This window comes from Tympanuchus pallidicinctus, unplaced genomic scaffold, assembly GCF_026119805.1.
Source record: "Tympanuchus pallidicinctus isolate F22 unplaced genomic scaffold, pur_lepc_1.0 scaffold2, whole genome shotgun sequence".
NCBI lineage: Eukaryota > Metazoa > Chordata > Aves > Galliformes > Phasianidae > Tympanuchus > Tympanuchus pallidicinctus.
The window spans coordinates 30,381,671-30,387,157 of NW_026294721.1; the positions used below are offsets into that span (position 1 = coordinate 30,381,671).

Below are 5,487 nucleotides of genomic sequence, written 5' to 3' on the forward strand. Positions count from 1 at the left end.
AGGAGCCACCGGCTGGGCTGGGCGGAGCCGCCGTGCCTCCCTTCCCTTCTTTGCCCGGCTCTTCCCTTCCCTCCCCTCTCTCCTTCCACGCTAGACGCTGAGTGGCGGCTACTGGCAGCGGGACCGGCGAGGGGCGCGTGAGGTAACGGCGGCGGCGGGCGGCGGTTTGGGACGGTGCGGCGGCACGGGACGGTGCGCCGGCACAGGCAGCCGGGAGAGAGCGTGCATGCGGAGGCTTTGCCTCGAACGGCTCTCGTGTAGGCAGAGCAGAGGGGCGGTGCGGGGAAATGGAGTCGTGGGGAAATGAGGTGCGGTGCGTGGAAACAGCCCCCGCGGCTCCGGGCTGACGTCGCGTTTCCGTTTGTCTTATAGATGCGCTTCGGAACCGCGGCAGCCGTGGAGGGCCGCGCGGCGGGACGGCCCTGCGGGTCGGTGGTTGGCTGGGCTGGAGCCGGGCCTTCAGCTCCTCACCTCGCGACTGCAGCCCTTCGGCGTGCTGCTGATGGAGTGACCCCTACAGAGCGTTTGGGATGAGGGATCAGCTCCTCGGGACACGGAGGTCTGCGTGCGGCACTGGGCGTTTCGTCCGATCACACTTGAAAGGAGTTGTGGTGTAAGTGCGTGTCTCTAACTGCACTAACTGCACTGTTCTTGTGGTTGTAATCAATGCAGCTATATCGTAAATTTGATCCTTAGGTCGTACCTTCTTACACTAAGAATGATGGTACTTGATACTGGTTTGTAGGACTACATAGCTTATAATAATCCTATTTTCAGACCATTTGGAGGGAAAAGCTGTCAGATTCAGTAAGGTGGTAACTAACATTAGAAAAGCAGTCTGCAGTCACAATGCCATTGACACTAGAAGCTGCTGGTTTTCTTACTGAAAAGAGAAACACTAGACATAAATGATCTGTTTCCATCCCATAAAAATGTGAGACTAATGCATGTTGTATTTCTCTCATTTACATCAGTTGGTCTCCATAAAGATACCATCTGTACTGATAAAGCTCATTGTGCTTATGTTCTCTGAACACTGATGTTCAAACTATTCTCAGTATTTACTAGAACATCTCTCATCCAACATCAGCGCAAGGCACTTCTCTCTGGTTTATATTGCAAGAGGAAGTTGTTTTTTGAAAAGAACACAGCAAGATGCCTGATGTGTAGGAGAATAGCTGCAAAGACTTCAGGGCACATTTGCTAGATCCGGTCATTAAACCTGGAATCCCACTCCTTGCCTAAATCTCTGCTGTCTTTCTAGCTAGCTAGCAGACACAGCCTGTTATTTTAGTCAAAACACTGTAGGATCAAATTCTCTCTTGTGTAGTAAAGCCTGTTTCAGTTTCACTGAGTTCAGTGGAACTGCACCAGTTTGTATTCTGATCTTGTTACACAAAATACCCTCTCTTCCTAGCATCCAGATAACTTCAAAGCATAACAAAGCAATTCAAAATCCATTTTCTGCTTTTATATTGTGTTCCGTTCCTTTTGGTGTTCTGGACCAGTTTTTAATACTACTACTACTAATAAAATATTTCCTAGGAAACTGCAAATTTCTATTTACTAACTCCAGAACAAAAAAGCATACATCCTATTCTTTTACCACAGTAAGTGTACCCACGCAGATATACTTGCTTTCTTATGTCAAGAGGTAAAAACTGCTGTATAGCCCAGCTGATTACAGGACCAAGGGACAGATAATGAAGGATGCAGTCCTCGTTTGTTGTGTGATTAACAGGTTCTCTAGTACAGTCAAACAACCAAAGCAATCTGATACCATGGTGTTACTGAAGTGTAATTGCAGTATACTTCTATCTATGAATACTTCTGACAATTCTCACCTTCATTTCTCTAACACCAGTCATATTGTATCAACCTGGTTTCTGTAGAAAGGGTGAGGGTGAATTAATAAATGTTTCTAGTATGCTCTCAAGGTATGAAAATTACACCTCTTATTTTCTTCAGTGGGTAAAAATAGCTATGTATTGATTTATACTCTTCGTGCTGTGACAGCATTTCGGACCAAATACTAAAGACAGGAAACCAATTGGCAACAAAGACCATGAAATATCTTTATGATGTGTTTTTGTAAATACTTTAACAACAGAAGGAGGACTGAGGAGAATCTCCATCATCTTTTTTTTTTTTTTTTTTTTTTTTTTTTACCTCCACCAAGGAGGAGAGGAAGGCTGAGTTACTGAATGCCTTCTTTGCTGCTTTGTACAGCTTAGTTGCCACTTTGTGCAATGTAAAGAACCCTAAGGAGTTGTAGGCATCATTTAACTGGTTAAACAAGGTTTACAAGTACTGTGTGCCACTGGTGTGGTACAAAAAACCTACAGTGCTATGATTGTTGTAATCCAGTGTGCTCTGCTCACTGGATGTCATCTGCTTATTGATGAGATCTCAGTTTAATCATCTTTATTAATTTTGGATACTTTACTAAATTTTATGAATATTTAAATCACTTTTAATTTCATGGCTGAGTGTAACATGGGAATGAATTGTCAGTAGCCTTGCTGGTACAATGTTGCTGTACATTTGGGCTAACTTTGAAGCAGCTGACAACGATGTAGGTTGGGAGGGAAAAAACAGGTCTGCCATTGTAACAAGTAGATAGGGTTCCTTCTGTTCCTTAATTTTGCTTACTGCTGCTTTTCTGAAGTGCCGAATAAAAGCAAACTGTCTGCTTACTTTGAGAAGCCAATGATGTGTGCATTAACAAAGTATTTTTTAAATGCATGTAAGTAGAACAGTGAACTTGCCAGTTGAAGAATTGATGAAGTTGGTTATTTCTCCCCTTCTGTGTTTGGAGAGGACACTAACTGTATTCACACATCACCCAAGAACAGCAAAGTCTGAGAGATCTGACCCAAGGTTTTTTTGTTGTGATGTCTTTTGCCTTTTAAACAGCCCTATATTGTCATCCCCATACAAAAATTGTGGTATTTCAATGGTTTCACTTTCCTAATTTGATCTTGACTTTTCTTATTTGATAAGTGAATCGATTCATGCCTCTTGGAGGTCTGACTGTTGCCATTTCCCATTATCTGGTGGTACACTTTCTCAGCAGGGAAGTTCATTGATCTTTGCTGTGACCTTACTTGAGTAGAACTCTTTTTCGCTGCTGGGCTTTTCTTGTCACTTTCTAGCTGCTTGTCCCCCTGTGTCACAGACAAACACACACAAGAGGAGAATAGGAGTCAGAAATTTTACAGCCTGTTCATAATCCTTGATTTATGACAATGCTGTATTCCTGCCATCCTCAGAACTCCTCCAAAAGGAATTCAAGACTGAGTGAGTGAGGGTAGCAAACGAGGGCAGGAGAGGTCAGCGATGTCTGGTGGGTTAGGTAGGCTACAAAAAAGCAAGTACAGCTGGCAACTGAGACAGCTGCTACTTAGGAAGAAAATAGCCACTGAATTTGACATTACTTAAGAGAGTGCTTTAGTTCTCTTTGCTTCTATGTGTTGCAGTAGAGGAGATAGAGTAATTGCACTTTGCAACTAAAGCTCTTGGGTATAGTAGCTGTATTCTGTTCAGGCTCATTGAAGACCCACTTAAATAACTTTGCTGAGTGATAGCTGAAACAATGAAAAAATACCACCCAAGCACCAGTCCACATGCAAATACCAACTATGGCTTGGCCAGATGGCACAGGAATTTACTGGGATTCCCATACCAAATGCAGCAGTTACATTGGTTGTGCGCATCTGTATGTGCGGGAAGAATGAGAAATAGCAAAAACAGCACAAGAGCATAGGAGAACAAATATCTGACAGATCACCACAAAAGAATGTGTAGCGTGATCTTAAACACAAGTGAAAAATAGCTTTTGTAAGAAATGATATAGAGAGAGAAAGACAAACCTGTGGTTAAAGCAAATAGGCTTAGTCTAGATAGACATAAATAAATACGATTTAAAAACTATAAACATTCCTTGTATACCAACAGATTTATGTTAAAGGAATGTGTGTCCATTTTTCTTCTTTAAGGAAAAACGATGTGAGATTTCAAAGCCTAATTCTGTGGGCCAAAAGGTTTTAAAAAAAAAAAAAAAAAAAAAAAAGGCAGCAATATACCACAAGCTCCTGACTCAGTACTTCCATCAGAAGTACTGCAAACTTGATTACCATTACAGCCACAATTCAGAATGGAGCAGGTTATTTCAAAGCCAATAATGCTCCAAGAGTGCCTTCTTGTAGCAGAGGTGGAGAGGAAGATTCTTCATGACCTTCTGTTTTGTTTTAATTAAGTAGTGTCAATTCTTGAAATATTACTACAGTGGATCAAAATTTCTGGTGTGATTTAGAAGTGTTTCTCTCCTGATTCAAGAACATTCTTCTGGTATCCAGCAATCTTAGCATTTTTCAGTATATGCATATGAAAATGTCTGTTTCTAATGGAACAAGAACAGAGGACAACAAGCTACATCTTTTTAAACAACATGATACTTTATTGAGAACATTCCCACTTAAACAACAAGTTACAAGAAAGTTCACCACATATTGTATTTGCAAGAAGCTGTGGATGTTCCTCGAGACAATAAAAGCTTTCATTTTTAAAATTATAGTAACATATGAAAAGTCATGAAGTTCTGGCCCAGTTAATTCAGTGGGAATGTTATATTGACTTGTATTTCATCAGAATTAAAAATTCTCTCTATTTCTAGGTTTCAAAATCAAACTAAGATGATGAGATCAGTGATGCGAGTGACTTGCTATATTTCTTTTCAAACCTGAGATATGAGTGTACAGATCAATTAGACTTCATACTTGCGTGCCTCTGACTTTGATGCCATACTTTACAGAAGGAAACAGATGTTCCTAACAGCTACTGAAAACCAATGGAGCTTTGAAGTGTGCAAGGATTACTGAGGAAGCATTTAACACTACTTCAGAACCCTACTGTAATGCCCAAAGGTACAGTTTTGTGGATGTATACATGATGCCTCTTCGATGTCTATCTTGATTTTCCTTTCAGTTTGAAGATGATGTCACTACACAAGGTCACCACACCATTGCAAGGACCTTACTTATGTATGTCAGTGATTTAAAGAAAAGATTACTGTAATTCACAATCCTCTCATTGCTGTTATAAGTTGCTGGATAACTTCTGATGTCACCTTTAAAGGCTTTGGACTTCTTTAATAAAGAAATCAAAGAAAAACATATAGCAAATCGCAATGTATTCCTTTTTGACTGGAAGTAAGGTAAGTTGTACTATATTTGTCTATCTTATTAAAAACCATTAGTGAGCATACTATCTTGTCAAGGACTTTTATCAGTTACCGCTGTATTGCACAGAAAATGAGAATGCAGCCAATCACTACATGGCACTCAGTACCGTTTGATTATTAGCATGCATTCACACTTATTGTCAGTAAAGTGACGTTTAAGGCTATCAAACATAGTCCTGTATACCTGGTTCATTAAGAATGAAAATGCAAAGTTAAACATAAAAGAAGCGGAAGAGAAAATGATC

The 5,487-nt window shown here is 40.7% G+C and overlaps 1 long non-coding RNA gene across 2 annotated transcripts; it reads left to right on the forward strand.

Moving 5' to 3' along the window:
• The first annotated feature begins 23 nt into the window (after positions 1–23).
• Positions 24–5,183, forward strand: LOC128080521 (uncharacterized). Of its 2 annotated transcripts, none has more exons than XR_008206717.1 (3): positions 24–142; positions 373–613; positions 4,676–5,183. It is a non-coding gene; the product is annotated as an uncharacterized LOC128080521 (long non-coding RNA). The 2 variants fall into 2 exon arrangements; XR_008206718.1 differs by lacking the exon at positions 24–142 and adding an exon at positions 195–257.
• Positions 5,184–5,487: the final 304 nt, after the last annotated feature.